The sequence below is a fragment of the Talpa occidentalis genome, unplaced genomic scaffold, assembly GCF_014898055.3.
Source record: "Talpa occidentalis isolate TD23 unplaced genomic scaffold, MPIMG_talOcc4v2.1 talOcc4.7, whole genome shotgun sequence".
NCBI classification, from domain to species: Eukaryota; Metazoa; Chordata; class Mammalia; order Eulipotyphla; family Talpidae; genus Talpa; species Talpa occidentalis.
The window spans coordinates 65,680,649-65,700,119 of NW_023605083.1; the positions used below are offsets into that span (position 1 = coordinate 65,680,649).

Sequence of the window (19,471 nt, forward strand, 5' to 3'; positions counted from 1 at the left end):
GACCTCTCTTGCCCACTGTTGTTCTTCAACAAAAATGCATAATTTTTCATGTTTCACTTTGTTGTGTGGCTGGAGAGAGAGCAGTCTCAAGAGAGTGAGGAAGCTGTGGTTATACCCCTGGTGTTCCTTCTGAGCCTCTCTACTCTCATTCAGTAGCAAGAAAATTAAGTCCATGAGCCTGGGGTGGGGCTCTTTTCTGGGAGGCCAGTGCTCTGGCCAAGAGGCAGTGTTGCTACTGGGAGGGCTGTGCAGCCAGGGCTTTGTCCAGAACAGGCTGTCTGTGGTTTGGTCTTTCAAGACATTGCTCCTAACAGGAAACGTTTGGCTCAACTTTTCAGCACTTTCTACAGACACAGACAGACATTCAATTATGGAATCAGAATCAGACTTGAGCAGAGAGCAATAGCAACAGTAAAAAGAACACTGAGTCCCGGGCTGACAAATCTGTGGCAACACACACCCTTCTGGTATACGTGGCAGACATTGCTAATCAATAACAGCACACTTCAGAGTCATGAATGTGTCACTCCAGTCAGTCAATTAAGTGGAAGTAGTATATAGTTTCAAAGAAAACTGAACTGAAATACCCAGAGAGGTTCACCAGCTAATTAGTGGTAAAGCTGATATCAAAACTCAGACATCTTGCCTCTTGGTCAACTAATTTGATAAAAATTTATCTCTTCCCCCACACCACTCAGACACCTTTAAAGATAAGTACATTTCAAAGGTCTTCAAAGAAAAATTATCAGCAATGGGATCATGGAGAACATTTGTGTTGAGATCCCAGATTTCTTGGTCCTGTACGATTTCTTCAGTTTTCCATTACTCTATTCATCCATCCAACCATCCATCTCTTCAGTTCATATTTATTAAATACATGGATACATCATGTATCAATCACAGAGCTAAGTATGAGGGATACAAAAATGAAGATAAGCATGCTTCCTATACTTAGGAAGCTTAAATATCCTCCTGAAAGTTCCTATAATGCTATTGATTTTAAATTCATGTCCCATGGATTTAATATTTGTGATGTTCTTACATGTCACTGAAGATTAGGAACATGGTGTACACTCCTCAGTTGACAGCAAGTACATAAATATTAAGATTTTTTCAAGAGTTACTTATTTACTATGGGTTTCACAATGTGCTAGATGCTGGGGAGAGTATCCAGGAAAAGGACAAGGTCTTTGGTCTCAAAAATCTCAGAAACTAAAAGAAATATATACAAGCAAGATTTAGCACTAGTACTGGTCTAGGTGAAGGGATCAAGGAAGTGTCAGACTCAGCTTGGAATTGTACAGAGAGCTTCTTGGGAGAGAAAGGGCTAAGAAATGATTGGTTGAAGAGGCCTGGAAAGATAAGCAAGAGGCTGAATTCATAACAAGGAAAATAAAATTATTAAAGATATCATTAATTATTATTCATTCAGTGCTTCGTTTGTCAGAGCCTGTGGTATGCATTTTAAATCTCCAATTTCAAATTTTGACAAAGTTATATGAGGGAGTATCTTTGTTTTCATGTTGCAGATGAAGAAATTGAGAGATAGGATAAAAAAGATGGCTGGTGCAATTTCAGATCTCTACGAAATAGTGGTGTCAGGACTTGAATACTGACTCTCCCCGATTCCACAGTATGTGCTCTGAGCTACTCTCACATGCAGGGCTGTGCTGTAGTGCCAATGCAAGCAGCATGTTCAAGGCTAGACATCAGCTCTGTCTATGCAACTTCCAAACAGTTGACTCAAAAGGGAACACTAATAATGCCCTTGAACTTAAGGTGCCAGACACCTAGTGGGTGCTGAGGAGATGAAGCATGTTGACAGACACGTTGGACACACTGTCATCTCTCTTATCACTGGGACACTGTAGTGGCCTTGAGTGGCATTAGCTTTCTCAACTTTCCTAGCATTGGTAGTGTTCCATGCTTCCTCCCTCCCATCCCCCCAAACAGAAGTTTTAAGAAAATAGAACAAACCCTGAAATTGCCAAAGCAATCCTGAGAAAAAGAAGAAAGTAGTTATCATACTCCCGGACTTACTAATTCAAAATGGATTAAAGACTACCTGAAACCATAAAATGCATAGAAAGAAGCACAAACATTTGAAGGCATGGACTTCAGGGATATTTTGGGGGGTTTGACTCCAATGACAAGGGAAACAAAGGCAAAAATAAACAAATAGGACAGCATCAAATGAGAAAGCTTCTGCACAGCTACAGAAACTCTTTCTCCTTTGAACTTACACTTTTCATTACTGATTTTTAAACTCCTGGAGATTTGATGCTCTCCTGGGGCCAAAGAAAGTACAACAGATTGGAGAACTAGAAGAGTCACAGTTCTGCTTACCCCTCTTTGTGTGACATCTATTCTTGAGAGCTCATATTCTCCTGCAAAATAAACAACTGTGTTTCACTTCAATTCTAAAGTCTCTTTGATTCCAATGACTGGTGGTTCATTGCTACTTTTGCAACATTTCTGCTGAACTTAACTTTGGATTTAATTTTGATTCCACTTCAAATGGCCAATATTAAGCACAACCCACCTTCGCATCTCCCCCTCTCCCCTCCAGTCCTAAGAGTTTATTTGCCTTAAGCATTTGGTCATGTTCAAGGCTTTCCTTCCCATCCCCCCAAACATAAGATTCATTACCAATCAAATTAAGTTCTTGAGTCTTAATCCATAAAATATTTCCATTCAGACACAATAATGAGATTCATATTTGTGGTTAAGTATACCTATGAAAAGCTCAGATGAAATATGACTAGATCCATTGATACATTCAGACCACAAACTGGCCTGGTGTGGTCTGGTTTCAATTTTTGGAATAAAAATTCTGCAGAGCACTTGATTTCTCTCTTCGATTTCTTGCCCAGACAGAAAAGAAAATAAAAAGTGGGTCTGACCAAGTGGCAACAATATAGATTCCTGTAAAATTCTGGAAAATCATTTCAAAAATAGATTTGAATTCATTTCCCAATGGAGCAAGGACCTCTGTTTTGGCCTTCACCCAGTATTTAAAGAAAGCTAGTTGACTCTTCCACAAATATTAGACAAGAGGGTTCTTGAGGTCTTGAATAGAAGTGAAAAAAATGAAAGAGATTATTTAGAAAGGACAGGTTATGGATGGACTCATACCTTAACCCCGAATAAGAGATATTCTATAAAAGGCCTCTGTAAAACTGTCATCATCAGCTACGCAATGCCAGGATTAAAACCTGGAAGGTTTTGGAAACTCTAAACGAGGCACTTTGTTGGGAGAAAGGAGAATACAGTCTACAGGGTGAGGAAGACCTGAGAACTAATTCTGCTTACCTGCTGGGGAGCCTGAACTATGGTTTCTTGAACTGCAAAATGAGGATCTTTCCAGAGACAGTGATGGCTTTGCCTGACATATTAACTAATAATGATGCTACTCAACTGGTAGTACCTATTGTCTTTTTCTCTTTTTCGTTCTTGCTTTACCTACTAGGGAGCTCCACAACTTTGGACTTATTTTAAAAGAGACATTAATAAAGAAGAGGTGCTTCAAGCATGAGTTAAGAGGTTGAATTGTTTAGGGGTGGCAATTAAGTTTGTTTATATAACTTTAATTAGCTGATAAGGCTACCTGGAGCAGGTTGAGAAGGATTCTGTGGCCAAGTTTGCACTCAAAGTGTAAAGGTGAAGTGATTAGCAATGGCTTCCCTAGATAGATTTGACAATATTTTCCAACCCTATCTGCTGATACTCAAATGAATGGAAGACCACTGAATGGAGGCCTATGTCAGAGGGAGCCAGACAGAATTAATGACCACTAGAACACCTGCATGAATCAAGCTGAATAGTGTCTGATACATTTTGGTAAAAGTTGACTCCAGAAATGAAAATACGCCTCTAAGTCTAATTGCAGGTCATTGAATTCTCAGAGAAAACCCAGATTTACTCTAGTCATTGATGTGTGCCAAGCAAACATTTTTATTATCTACTTTCTCTTTCTCAAAATGGGGTCATTTAAATGCAACAATAACAACTAACATTGATTGAATACCTCTGAGTCAGGAGCTCCTTCATGTAGCTTATAGGGGTTATCTCATTGAATCTTCTCTAAGACCTTTGAGATAGCTACCTTTACTTTCTCAGTTTATGATAAAGAAATTGAGGTTTGCACAGCTCCAGGTCAGACAACTAGAAAGAGAGCTGGAGTTTAATTCAAGTGAACTAAATAATGAGTCAGAGACCCCATTCCTAGCCACCAGCTTTGCTGCCATCAATGAATGATGCTAAAGATAATTTGCACATCTAACTTACAAGGACTGGGCCTCCCTGGTGGTGGAGGTGGTTGAGCACAGCGCTGTGAAGCTGTCCATAGCCTCTGCAGTGCCGGTTTAATCCCTGCAGGCCACGGAGATGCCCACATGGCGCGGCAGACCTCTCCTGTCTCGCCCGCTGTTCCCTTCAGTAGTATATTTCAGTCTGTCTGTCTGTTCTGTTCCCTACTCTGTCTCTGGTGAATCTTCTCACCCTCCTGCACATCTAGCTTGTACCCCAGTTCTTGTATAAATAAATAAATCTTTAAAAAAATAAGTTAAAAGGACTAATTTCCAAAGGACCCAGTGGTCAGGGTACAGAATGACTATTGACAAAGGAGGGCCTTTATAACTTACAGGGAGAGTAGAAGAAATAGAGCCATTTCTCATCCTTGACTTGGTGTTAATGGTGTAACTTGGAGCAGCATTTTGTTTTCTCAAAAATAATCTACAACATGTTGACAGGTATTAAGCAAGGAAAAAAGATTCCCCAATTAAATATGTTTGAAAAATGCTCTTTTTAAGGATAACTACACCTCTATATTCATTTAAACACTGTTTACAATAGCTAAGATATGGAAACAACCCAAATGCCCAAAATAAATGACTGGATCAAGAAGATGTGGTGTGCATATACACAACAGAATACTATTCAGCAATCAAAAAGGACAAACTCATGCCATTCGTAGCAACATGGATGGAGCTGCAAGGGATTATGCTCAATGAAATAAGCCAGAAGGTAAAAGAAAACTATTGGATGGTTTCACTTATAGGAGGAATGTAGGGGAACCAAAAAAGGGACCAGGAAAAAAGATAATTATAATAAATTAAACAACAAAATTAACAGGCACCTATTAATCAGCGATGCTCTGCAGCAGAGGGGAAAGGAGAAGGATCAAAACAGGGGAGGGACTGTGTTCTTATACAAGGGACTACGGTGATGGTACCTGGGTGAATTAGTGGTGGGAATTTTATGGGGACCAAATCTGAGAGAAGAAAGCATGCATTGTACAAAAAGGAAGAATGATGTAAAATATATACAAAGTTAAATTAAATTTAAAAAATTTAAAAAAAAACGCTCTTTTTAACCAAATGCTATTTTAAACTAAACTAATTCCACAGCTTTATTTCAGGATTTTCCAGAGTCATTAATGTGTGTGTTCATTGGACATGTCCAAGAAGGGGAAATACTTTATAGAGTGTTTCCGCCCCCCTCACTTGGTAACTTTGTGTCTGGAGTATGTCACAGGATTAGGTTTGATGGCACACATGGTAGGAGTGAAGATTTGAAATATATCCTAGACTTTCCTTTTATTTGCTTATGTACTAGATGGGGGTAATGATAGACCTAACTGTGATCAGTCTGTGAGATGCAGAGCTTTAGACGTAAGCTCTCCAGAGATTTAAGCTATTCCTAAAGCAATTAGTTGAAACTTCATCTTTGCTTTCCACTTTATAGATGCCACTTGATTGTGACACCAGCTTCCTGAGCTAGGAACCTTGGTCCTATTTTACTAATAAGAGAACTGAAAACTTGAGACGGTTAAGTGAGTCAGTCCATAATTATTTGACTCAGAATTAAATTCCAGACTTATAACTCCAAACCCTACACTCTTTCCTGTATAACACATTATCTTTTGAAGCAAGTTTCATTGTTCAGTTTCAAGAATTAATATTTACACTATAAATATTGGAGGAAAACCTAACACCACTGATGTATATAGAGGTGGGAGGTTCTTAAAATAGGACCATTTGGAAGATGGTGTTGGGGAAGGGGCACACATGACTCTTTAGAGTTTTGAATTTGAGGGGAGACTTCAAGCCAAATATGCTGTAATAGTGACGTCTCAGGCAAATCTTTAAAGGCCCTGGAAACAATTTACTCTTCTTGAGTCTGGCCTGGAGAAAAAGTAAGTAAGTGAGAGCAAGACAAAGTGGGAAGTAGCAGACAGGGGAACTTAAAAGTCTTTCCTTTCTGGAAAATTGGGGTTCATGCTATGTTAATAGCTAAAAAAAAAATAAAAAGTATGACTTCCAGGAAGTCAGTCTAGGTAGCCTAGCATTTCAGAGGGTCTATAAACTACAACTTTTATTTTCAAAAGAATGGACTTATCGGAACAAACAAATAAACAAGGAGTAAACAAATAAACAAGGGGGAAATTCCTTCTATACAGATAATTTAATTCAACATATGGAAGAGAAGTCAGTAAATTTAGCCTAAGAGAATTAAAAGTCAGAGGCTGTCAGGGGTAAAATGAGAATGAATCATATACACAAAAATCTTTTCTTCATTCTTTGAAGTTTCCTTCAGGTATAGAGTTTGGCATTATGTTTTTGGAGGAGGATTTATTAGATGAACATTTATTTCTGCTTTAATCTCTTTGTGTATAATAATATCCACTTTGCTAGGTTTTGGAGATTGGAAATTACGTATATAAATTTAACACATTGATTAGCAGGAGTTAGTAAATTTTTCAGATAGCAAATATTTCTGAGTGAATAGATAGTGAATCTTTTAGGCTTTGCAGTTAGGTATTCTCCATCACATCTTCTCAGATGCACCACTATAGAAGGTGTAGCCATGGACACAGCATAAACGAATGGGCATAGCTATGTTCCAATAAAGTTTTATTTACAAAAATAGGCTGCCACTTGGCAGTTTGCTGATCCTCACTGTAATATAGTGGTCAGTTAATGATAGCTATAATTATAAAGCCAAATACTGACTGACATGGACAAAAGAAAACTATTAGAACATGTTGTTGAGAGTCTACCATATACCTGTTTTGTGCCTAGTCTTGTGCTAGATATTTTCCTACATATGCCATTGTGTATCTTTTCAGTTGTCATGACTACCTGGTGAGCCAGGTATGATGATACCTATTTGGAAGCTGGATTGGAACTCAGGGAGGTTCAGCAACTGGATTAAGAGGCAGAGTCAGCTTTTGGATCCTGACTTATGCCTCTAAGATGTGTTCTCTCAATTACTACACTGAGCTGGTTCATCAGGCAATTTTCTGCAATTCACATAAGGCGGTAACGTAAATTAGCATGGCTCAATAAAGAGAGAGATTAGAGCCCAAGGATCACATCTTCACCTTTCATTTCCCAACTCTTCAAGGAGCAATCTGGTGGCTGTCCACACGTAAGCCTCTGGCTGGATCTTAGGTTTCATAGGCTTCCCCTTTGGAGACCACTTAAGCCAAGGTATACTTTTTGCAAACGCTTATTAGCTTCCAGGCAGATGCTGGCAAGTTTCCTTTGGACTGAGATGGGATTCCAGTTTGCTGAAGCCTGGCTGTGCTCATTGAATCATCTTAGCCAAAAAGAGTTGCTAATTAGGGTGACACCCTGCTTGTCTCCACCTTTACAGCTAGGTGTTCCTGCTCTGGGCATGCCTGTTTCAGTCCAAACTGTTTGTTTGGCTTTTTACTGTAAGTCTAGATGAGTGAGAGCAAATCTATCATTCTTTTAAATTCTGTGAAGTCTTGTGCTCCACTGCAGACAACATTTAGGTAGATGCCTTGGAAAGGCTCCCTGTGGTCAAATAAATTTGAGGATACTGGGTTAAACATAAGATTAACTGTTGTGGGATTTATCAGATCCTTTACTCTTCTACCCTGAACCTCCCACTGGCTTCTGAGCACATTCAGAATGAAATCCAGACTCCTCCCTACAGGGCTCATTTTCTTCTTACATTCAGAGCTCTGCTCAAACGTTATCTCCATGACCTGGCCAATGGAGAAAGCATCTTTCTCCCTATCATGGTTGTCTGTTTCTTACTGTTGCCTTTTGTTTTATATTTCTTCTTAGGAAATCTCCACCAGAAATTGTAGCACAAGTTTATTTGATTCCATTTTAGTGTCTACCTTCTTTCACCATAGTTCATTGAATAGAAAGACCTTGCCTGTCTTGCTATCATCTGAATTTCCAACCCTTAGGATGGTATATTGAATGGACATAGAAGCTCTGAATTTCCAAGAATAGGGCAGTGTCGAGTGATCATTTGGTTACAGAACACTTTTTAGGTGTATCTCATGAGAAACCTATTCCCACACAACACACTCTGGGGAACTGATTTCCTAGTGGATTCCTATTACTAAAAACTATTTCAACCACAGGTACAGTGACAACGACAATGGACCATTTATTCTGTGTCATTTCCTGTGCTAAATGAACTGTCTCATTTAACCATGACAATAACCTTATGATGTAGGTGCTACCATTTTGTCTAAAATACAGATGAGGAAAAAGAAGCTTAGGGAAATTAAGTACCTTGGCCAAGATCACATAACAAGCAAATGGCAAACTCCTGAACCCAGAATTTTCTGATGCCAAAGCCAAGCTCTTAACCATTATCCAATCCATTCTATGGACTGTGAATTTCCCTAGTTCCAAAGATAGTGAACTCTGTCTTCATTCCTGACTTAAGCTCTTCCCTTCCTCCCACTAATCATAGACTGATGCTTCTTGGAACCTCCAGATTTTCTGCTATCTCTGTGACTCAGCCTCAGATCCCCAGACAGGCCTTCTCTGTCCTTGGTACTGGCTTTTCAAAATCCCAGCAACCGCAAGCTTTGACCCTGGAGACCACCTCTGAAAACAAGGACATTCCTTGAAGTCTGCATCCTGAGATGGTTTCCTGTCCTAGGGCTGGGCTTGTTTCCCCCTGTCATGTTATGTCATTACTCTGCTCAGCTGAGAGTCTAGAGGGCAAAGTGTGAAAACAATTTCAAGTTCTGGGCTTTCTGAATAAACTCTGATCCAGAAGATGAAGTCCAAATCTGGGACACTACAAGGATGCCTGTCCTTTGTGAAGACAACAAATTTTATTCCAATTGTGGTTAATTTCAGATAAACCAGATAAAAATTCTCCTTTCAAAAACACTGTTGGCAGGAGGAGTTGACCTATGAGCAGATAGGCAATTCCAGAATGATAAGGTGATGATAAAATAAAACATGGGGTAGAATTGGATGATGTAAAGGAATATTTAATCTACCTGGGGGAACTAGTTCCTGAGACGATTTTGAAAGGAGAATATGAGTAAGTGAAAAACATAGGGAAGAGAAAACAGCACTTTAAGGACATGAAAAGCATGACATGGTGTGGGCAGCATGAAGTATATGATCTGTTTAGAGACCAGGAGCTAGATCATGGAAAACACAGAATGCCAGGCTGAGGATTTCTATCTTTCCTGTGGTCAGAAGAGCACCATTGACAAATCTTTAGTTCTAGGAATGTGACCTTTACAACCTGAGGTTGAGGCATAGATTATAAGTGAAGGATGGTGGATTGGGGGCCGATAGGAAACTGCTATGGAGATACGTCTGGGAGATGTCACAATATGAATTAGGGTGATGATGGAGAGGTTACAGAGACAATACACTGACAATACATCAGCGTAATATAAGTCACATGATTTGGTGGGTGGTGGGGTAGTGAGGAAAAGATGGGAAAGGGGAGGAGTTAATCTTAGATTTTAAACTTCTTTATAGCTGCTGAGAAGGAATAGGTTGGGAAGAGGTGATAATGGATAAGTTTCAGTTTTAACCACTTTGAATGTCTTCTTGCCTTTGATTGAAATACATTTGAAGTCCCTTCCCTGGAGTGATGTTCAAGAGGGATTATGGCTCTCAGATGAACAATGATTTCTAATGCAAAATACCTGACTCCATCTTATAAACAGGTGAGAAGTTAAAATAAGATATAGTTCACCATAGCAGCTGCCATAATTATTGATTGTTTATCAGTAGAAGTACAGGTGGGTTGAGTGAGTTGTCATTGATAAAAAAGTGTCAGAAATCAGTGTTGGAGTATTGGAGGCAATAGAAGACAAACTCTAAGATGGGCCTCAGTGATACAACCTTCTACGACTCATTTCCTTGTGTAATCCCCTCCTCTTGAGGTGGGGGTATCTTGCTTGTAACCAACATGATATGGCTAAGATAATGGGATGCCATTTCCACAACTAAACGACACATGACTGTGATATCCATCTTGCTTGCAAGCCCTCTCCCTTCTGGTATTGATGGAGCAAATGGCTGTGGTGGAAAGGCCCATATGGTAAGAAACTGAGGGAGGTCCTGGAGCAACAGCCAGCAAAGAATGAAGTCCTCCTTCCAATGGCCTTCAAGGAGCTGAATCCAGTCAGCAAGCACATAAGTGAGCTGGGAAGTTAATCAGAGCCTTCAGATGAGACCCTGACTTGGCCAACACTGTGTTGTAAGACTCATGAGACCATGAAGTAGAACATTCAGGTAAGCTGGGCTTGGATTACTGATGTGCAAAAACTATAAAATGACGAGTGTATATGTTGTTTTTAGCTACAAATGAAAGAAAGGGAACTGCTAAGAAAAGGAAATCTTGCCCTGTTAAAGAGTCATAGACCTGGAAATGTAAAGTAAATAACAAGTTTGCTTCCTTAATAAGCATATCTAAACAAGATCTGGCAGCCTGCAAGGCTGATTGATCTCCCAGGCCATCCTGGAAGATCTGTATCCTTCCCCTTTTCCTGTGTCAAGAATTTGTATGCTAACTAACCAATTTTATCAATGTAAAGGTGGTTATGTATAAAAAAAAAAAAAAACTGTCTCTAGGCCAGTGCTCAGACCTTACGGGACTACCCAGGTCTGGGACCTAATGCATGAGTAATAAAGTTTCTCCTGATCTCACCATTCCTGAAGTACTGCTTGTTCTTCTCCTGCCTGGGTAAAAGGCTAGAATTTATTTCTGCAACACTAAGATTTGTGGGGATTTGTTATGCAGCCATAGATAACTAATATGGGGGCTCGGACCCAGTCCATATTAGCTAAGGCTGTTCAGAGTAGATGTTTAGTTTTTACTCTTTAAAGAATGTGTTAACTCTTCTGCATTTTATATTGTCTCTGGCTTCTGAGAGCAAGAGTCAGAAAACCTAGGATTCAGTCCTGACCCTGTTGCCAATTGGCGTGAGATCTTAGAAAGACTCTTCCCTTCTCTATGTCTGTTTCACCATCTTTAAAATGAAGGGAGTTAAATTAGGTCAATCATTTACAAAAACATTTTTTTTGGCCACAGAATTCTTCCATCAAATGATAGTTCACAAGGAAGCTCCGTAGACAAAACAGAAAAGTGGAGGGGGGGCTTAAGTTGAAATAAAGTTGAGTGGCGTCCCAATTGCCCCCTCATCTCTGCATGGCAGCCCCCCAATCACCTTGGAGAGGTCTTTTAAACCCAACCTCAAGCCCCTGGCTTCCAGGATACCTATGAGTCATTGTACTCCCTAAAACATTTAAAAATGTCTTAACAATCTGCCCACAAGTTAGGTCACTCCTTGGTGACATCTCTGCAGCGAGTTACTTCTGCGAGATGGTCCCTGGGCAGGGTATAAGAACATCAGAGAGCAGGTCACGTCCCTTGGGGGCAGCCCTAAAGGGACACCTATCAGTTTCCAGAGCCAGTTTTGGCTTCCTCAGCTCCCCAGCTGGTGGGTTGCCTCTGTTGCACCAAAGCTCCTTAGGTGTTTTCCTCTCCCAGGCTGTCTTTCCCCCGAGGTGGCTTCCCCTTCCTAGTGTACTCTCATCCTCCTTCATCCTCCTCCTCCTCCTCCTCATCATCATCACGGGTTGCTGTTTTGTACCTTTGTGCTTGCACCGCTATGGACTGGGGTGGTGGGAAAAGGTGGAAAGGGAGAAGGAACAAATCCTGGATTTTAACCTTCCTTAAATCTGCTGAGAGAGGAAAGGTAGGGAAGAGGTGATAGGGGATGTTTCAGTCTGGTCACTCTGAATACCTTGTCTTTCAAAGAAATACATTACCCTGGGGTGATATTCAAGAGGAACCTTGGCTGCCAAACAAACTGACTTCTAATGCAAAATACCCGGGTCTCAGCAGATGTGGGGGCTGCTCTAGGTTCCCTTGTCTGGTTGGACATGAGCTTTCTTGTGTTCTCAGCACACTGCGTGCGGATCAGAGTCCCCAGTGCACTGTGACTAGTCCGGGGTCCCCTATGCTGCAGGTCCAGGTTTATTTAGAACTTTGAGCAGAAAACAAAAAAAACCAAAACACTACCTTGCATTCAAGACTTAGTCTCTACCATCTTTCACTCTCCCTTCCAAGTATGGTTTTTACCCCTGAATATATCCTTGGGGGATGAAATCTGAGCTCTTCTATTTTTCCTGATTTTTCTCTTGCTGACAGTTGACTGCTGGTCATTCTCTCTTGAGTTGAACATTGCCCATTTTGTTAAACTACCTTCTGAAAGCAAAAATATTCCTCTAGCAAGTGGCCTGCTGTCTTTCACTTTTTTGTTCACCTGGAAAATGAGGAGACTACCTGAGTACTGAGGGACACAGTGAGAGCAGCAGTTTCAGGAGCTCGACGGCACCCCTTCCCACTTTGTGTAAGTGATGATCTTTCCAGGCTGTCCACTTGTCTGCAAAATGATATATAGCTGCTGGGAGTATCTGAGAGCAAGGCACAGAAAAGGCATTTTGTAAATGGATAATTGTGTCCTTCTTTGTTTAAAATTTATCTGGCATGTACAATGCTTCATAAAACAGAGCTCAGCATAGTGAATGTGGTGAGGTTCTGTTGCTCTGCTGCCTTCGGAGCAGCAGCTTCTTCAATAATAACTTCCAGAAGGCCTGCTATGTGCCAGGGTGGGCTAGGCTCTGAGGAAAAATAATTCTAGAAGATACGATTTTACCTCATTAATATTCTACACCTCCTTGGGGTGCAGTCAAATGGGATGAGGGAGGAGGTTATCATTGGGGTCAATGGGAAGCTTAGAGCTCTCAGGACCCCAGAAGACTGGAATTTAGGCCAGTCTGCAGAGCAAGCCCGGCTTCATTTAGGGAGCACCTGTTTGAGTGTGTCCAGGCTCTAGTCTCAGGTTGGCAGGAGGGATGCAGCTTAGCAGAAAGGAAGCACCTCACACTAGAACTCAGATTCTGTTTATTGGCTTAAAGTGTTCACAGGAACCAAAACCTGAAGGAGCAGGTTGAAGAGAGCAGCCACACCCATGAAGAGAACATGGGGGTCTAAGAGACGCGCTTTTGAGTCTTTACTGGCTTGGCTTTGTCAGCGCTCTCGCTCCTAAAAAGATGAATGCAACTTCGGCACAGAACATGACTTGCTTATAACCATTATCCTAATGGTTCTCACCTCCAGCTTGGATTCGAGTTCTGGCTCCACCCATCATTTTCTGTGTGGTGTTTGGTTCGGTAGCTACTGAAATGTTTTCAGTCTTAGGCTCCCCATGTTTGAATTTGGGGCAGCAGTCATACTTACTGGAAACAATGGTTCATGATTAAATGGCAAGAGGCTTGTAGAGCATGCAGGAAATGTTAGCTCACACATCACCCCCTGGGCTCCTCCAGCGCTTTTTGGATGTGCTCCCATGGAAGTTAGCAGGTGCCAACTCACCTTCTCCAGGGTAAGAGGGGACCAGTGGCGAATGCACAAGCAAAACTGTCTACTTTGAGAGCTTACAAAATATCTCTGGTTCTTGGCATAGGATGCTTTGGGAGGACGAAAGGACCGACCAAAGTTATTTGAGTTACCACAGATGCATCATTAAGGACTTGTGAATTTCCGGAAATTTAAAAAATCTGAGAAAACTTGGCATGAAATAATTTTGTTTTCATTTTCACTCATCAGTAGACTAAAAATACACATGGAAGGGATTTTCCACTCACGATCTGCTCAACGTGGGTGTTTTGCTTTGATTCCTGATGGAGGCCCCAAAGGAGCAATGACAGTGATGAACTACATGGTGCTCCATGTTAAAGAGAGGTGGAAATACAAGAGGAGGGGCAAGGAAACTCCAAAGGGATTTCTAGGCATAACAGCATCAGAGTAAGCAGCCTGGTCACCAGGTTAGAATCATGGGACATAAGCCTTTCTTCTCTGCAAAGCTGTCAAAGAAAGCCCGGTCTTTCTATGGCAGGTGAGGCTACTGTAAATTGTGCTAGGTGCAACTGTTGCCTGGAATTTGCAAGGGTTGTGGGGGAGTTCTTTGGAAGAGAGCTTTCCTGTAATGTTTCGCACATGTTGGAGGTATACAAACGAGCCTGGATTAGATTCAGGGAGATTCCCTGAGACTGTCTCAAAGTCAGAAGGGATTGCATCATAACCGTCATGTCTTAGGCATCAGAGAAACTGGTGGCTCGAAACTTACTACCATTTCCTCATGGTCCTGGGATTCACCCTCCCAAGGCTGGGCACACAATGTGACTTTATCTTCCGACCAGCTCTTTAAAAACCAGGTGTCCACTTCGCTTCTCAGAGAGGGTGTAGGTAGGCAGAGAGAGCAGGGTGAAGCAGGTGTCAGCTTTTCTGGAAGGAAAATCTGCAGCAATGACTTGACATCTGCCTCTAGTGTCATTCTTCTCTCCTAGGACTGAAACTTGAACTTTTCCGTCTCCACACAGAGAATCGCTCGGCCAGGAGCTGACCTTTCCAGAGCACCAGGAAATGTGATATATGCAGGTATTCTGTAAAGTCAATAGACACCAATGCCCATCAGGGCTTCACTGGCATCTTGGCCAATCACTGAAGGACACTGTTCAAGGTTCTGCACAAGGCAGGCCATGCTGACTGCAGAAGGCAAGGCAGCATAGTGGAAAGAATAGTATGGTTTTAGTTGGAATTTTTGGGTTCAAAATCAACTCTGCTCCTCACTCAGAAAGCCTCAGATGAGTCACTTCACACCCTTGGACTTCAATTTCTCCATCCATAAAACGGAGCTAGGGATTTATAATGGGCACTGTAGAGTGAGAATTTGTCAGAAGCCATAGGCAATCCCTCCAATCACATACATGATGCAAGCTTAGCATCATGAACTACTGGGTGTGTGGGTGTGTTTTATCATCACGAAGATTGTGCATCTAGAGTCACTTGAATGTTTATGACCTTCTTTCTGCTTGTCAAACTGAAATGGCTTCAGCATGGAGGGGCTTGTGCTTTCAGCTGAGGATATTGTTCAGCATGGCTACAGAAATGCAGGGGCGGGGGGTGATGAGAATAGGTGTTTGAGTTCCTTGTGAGCAACAGAAAGGGTAGGATGAAGGGGGATATGTTTTTCATTCTGTCGGCCTGAATTCCCACTCCAAATTCCATTCTGGTTATATGATCAGGCTACTGCTGCATTTATGGGTGGCCACAGTCTGGCTGGAAGGGCGGCTTTTGTCAGAAAGGAAGTGCTTTCTTTCTCCAAGCAGTACAAGAGGCAGCAATGTGCACAGGAGAGCAGTGGGGACCTGGTTCTGAAAACTGGTCCCATCCTAGATCTAGGGCTCTGGAAAAGTCTCTCAGCCACTCTGCTCCTACAGCTGCGTTTTTGTCTAATCGGTAGAGTCAGTTTTTCAGAAACGTGCATATTTCATGAAATGGTGTATAATTAAGAGCCTAAAAGTTGGGAAGTTGGCTGTCTCATTATTTTGGCTATTGTTAGCATGGCCATTATGTAAAATCATCATCCTCTGTGATGCATTTTAAAATTTCCACATATTCCTGTCTTGGGGAATTGTTCTGGCTCCTAGCACAGGTGGGACTCGAGAGGCAGAAATCCTTGTGGAAGAACAAAGTCGCAAACCGAATGATGCCACCTGATTTTCTGATTTTCAACTGTGTTATGTGTTGTTCCAGATCCTGTGGGCACGCCCCAGAATCTGAGAGCAAGCGGGTAAGATGTGGACCCTTTGCCCCCCCATTTCAACCATAGCAGGGCTACATTTCCCTGTCAGATGGGAGGGCTTTGCCCTCGATTTCACTTAATGAGTATTTCCACTGTTAAAAATAAGTTTGAAAACCATTTAGAACATTAGACTTGGACAAGTCCTTATAAATTGGTACGCAGGAAAACCAAGAAACACCTCCACTGACTGGCCAGCTTCTGAGCCGAGAGTTTGCTACACGATATCTTATTTGAATGTCCCAGGAGTCCATGGGATCTAGATTATTCTCTGTATCTAGATCATGTTTGTCATGGGGTGACAAAACTGAGGGTTGGAAAGTCGGTAAGTTTTGGAGTGGGGAAAGAGGTGGTTAGTGGGAAATGACATAGGGAACTTGAGGTTTTCAAAGTATAGAGAACAAAATCTTTAAGGACTGCAAAGCTTGACATCACCCCCATCACCCCGTATCCAATTCACACTGTTCGAGCAAGCACATGAGAATATTCTTATTGTGTGCTCTTCCCCCCAAATAGCATCGCTTCCCTGAAACACACTGGGTCAAAGTATATTCATTCACATCAGCTGAGCAAAGGACTCAGCTGCTCTGATGCCAATAACTTTCCATCGGCTTCTCTGAACACACCTCGTCCCAGTCCTGGACTGGGCAGGACAGCGCAGGAAGCTACTGGGTGGGCAGCAGGTTTTATTTCTAAAGCAACATAGAGGAAAGTTCCATTAAAAAAAGGGGGGGGTCCACAAAAACATGGAGTCATTCATTTTTTAACTGGGATTCCCTGTCCTATTTCCCTCTAGACAGAAATCATTTCCAGAGTCCCTCCCTCACCCACAGCATTGCACTTTGTGGACAACAGCTTTAGAATCTGCAATGTCTGAACTCAAAACCCCACACATCACATCCAGCCTTGGGCTGCTTCCTTTTCTCCCAACTTGTGCCTACATAATCTCCTGCTTGTAAAAGGGAGACACCCTCGGACCTGGAGAGATAAGCTGTCGGGAAGTGGGGGTGAGGGGAGAAGCACACAGAAACAACCCAGCTGAGTGCCTCTTTTAACTTCCTGATGGCACTTTTTGGCAATGACATTGATTATCCAACCTTCCAGTTCTTGTGCACACCCTCTTCCAAGCCCTTTGGGACACCTCATCTCCTCCTCCTCACTACAAGAGGAGTTACTGCCCCCTTTTAAAGATGTGGAAACTGAGGCTCCAGAGGGGTTATACATTTTCATCATGGTTATGTGTGGTGAAAGGGACACCAAGGTGACCCCTGACTTCAACACCTAAAGTCTTAAGCCCCTAACAAGGTTGAGAGAAGAGTGGGACCCAGGCACTCCCTCGGTCTTCGAGGGGAGCTTCCCACCCCTGGGGGTATTTGTTTCTCCATAGCAGTCTGCAATGAAAGGAGGGGAGAGGTGATCCTACAAAGATAAGGTGCTGGTGCTGAGCACCCCATTTACACATACACAACACAAATAGTAAATTAGGAGGTTCCCATGGGGGTCCCCCTGTCCTTCAGAAAGGAAGCTGATGGCTGATGTTTCCACCACTCCACTGTTGTGGCGTATAGTTATTCATCTGACTTCAGGAGTCCCCTTCTTTCTTGCCTCCCCTTGCTTCCCACTCCCTGAACGGCCCGCCCCCCCACCCCCCCATCCTTTTCCATGGCTGACTACCGGGTGGATTCTGTGGAATGAGGCAGGGATATAAAACTTCTGGTAAACTGTAAGGTAAGGGCTATTCAGACGTAAAATTGTCTTACGTTCTCTACAGTTCTCTATCAATCTCCTTCTCACTTGTCCCAGAAAATGTCATAAGCAAACTTCAAACACTACTTCTCTAACCCTCACGCAGAAATATTCACAGGTGAATCAGTCAGGAAGAGAAAATTTTTACTTTTCCTCTAAGAGCAGAAGAGGTAAAAACCTCACCAAAAGTTCCTTCCAGAAAACGAAAACAGACCCAAATCTGCAAAACCATGAAGGGGCAGGCAGAAAAGTCAAGGTGCATCCGATCATAAGCAGCACCCCATTTTGCCAATCGCCGATTCAGCAAAAAGTTTTCACATTATCAAAGTGGCGAAGATTAAAAAGCAAAAGTTGTGATAGCTTGGAAACCACAATACATCTGTTATTAGGAATACAAACAAGTGTATCACAAGGATCTTTGGTGATGGGGGTGAAACAGACTTACCTTTCCGGAGTTGGAAAAGACCTAGATTCCTGAGCGAACCGGCTCCATGGAGTGACTACCTGGATTTGCAGCAGCGGACTCCCACGTGCGCGCCCCTCCGTGTCACCCCAGCGCCAGGAGAGCCCGCGCCGTCTTTGTGCAGAGCAGAGGCAGAGCAGAGGCAGGCGTAAGTCTGCGAGGGGAGAGTGTGTGACAGTGGGCAGGCTGTGGCCAGCGCAGCCAGCTTTGGCGGGCTTATATAGCAAGCTCCTTCCTCTGTAATGGGACGCCTCGCCTCCAGACATCCTTTCCCACTTTTTCAGTTGCTGAATTAAAGGAACAGCCCTCCCAGCGGAATGGGGTTAGCTCATGAAAGACACACTCACTGCCTGCTCTCTGCCAGGAAGAGAACCCCATTTGCATACAATTTATGGCGAAAGTAGGAATTCCCACTTCCCTCGCCTCCTGCCCTCAACACAGTGCAGCTGTGTGAAGTGTGATTTTTGCTTTTCTCCCCAAACGGATTTTGTAATTGTGAGACAGAAGCCGGGCAGGAGAGAGGGAGCAGATCGGCAGCCCTGGCTCTGTTACTGGGCAGGCTGGAAAGGAGACTTGCCTGGGCTCTGGGCAGCAGCTGCTCAGTGGCACTTCGGAGAAAGCAAAGGGACTGAGCTGAGTTCCTGGAAAGAGGAGATAAAGCCCTTCAAAAGCCTGGGGAGTCTTGGGTTTCTTTCCGCCAGCAGGGAGATAACCCAGGATTAGACCTCAGCAGGTGGGACAGCCCTGGCAGCAAAGATCAGTCAGTCCTGCTTCTCTAATGTGGGAGCCAGCCCTGTCCAGCTGCCTGGGGTATCACTGTCCCTGTGGATTTTTTAACATTCTACATGGTTCTGTCTTCTAAGTTGCTTCTTTGGGTAAAAAGTCTCTAGGGTTTCTTTTCCGTGCTGAAAGGTGTCCGCCACGAAAGAAAAAAAGGAAAAAAAAAAGCAGCAACTTAATCTTCGAGACATAAACTGTGCTTTTGCTCTCCAGCCTGCTGTGGATTCCTTCCAAGCTCTGAGTCATCCACTCGTTAGGTGGTTAACATGCTCAGAGTATCCGCAGGGCACACACAGGCATTTGAGGGAGCGGGGAAGAAGCCAGGGCCTGGCACCCACGCTTGAGCTTGTCACAGCACATAGTTTTGTGGTAGTGGAGGAAAGTGAGAGACCAAATAACCTGTAGCTACCACGGGACCCTCCCTGTGAAGTCTGTATGAGGAGCTGTGTAAGGTACTCTCGAACATTCTTTCAGTGCATTCTCACATTCTCTTAGTGCAATAGGGCTGGGTATTGTCCCCA

At 42.8% G+C, this 19,471-nt stretch overlaps 1 protein-coding gene across 5 annotated transcripts in view; it reads right to left on the reverse strand.

Moving 5' to 3' along the window:
• The window catches only part of TNC (tenascin C), a 91,744-nt gene extending 72,944 nt beyond the window's left edge, over window positions 1–18,800 (reverse strand). For 4 of the 5 annotated variants that reach the window (XM_037492261.2, XM_037492264.2, XM_037492260.2 and 1 more), the window contains exon 1: window positions 18,153–18,800. The gene's annotated coding sequence lies outside the window, so the exon portion shown is untranslated. The remainder of the gene's footprint in view (window positions 1–18,152) is intronic. The other variant, XM_037492263.2, reaches the window with a different exon arrangement.
• Between the last annotated feature and the right edge of the window lie 671 nt (window positions 18,801–19,471).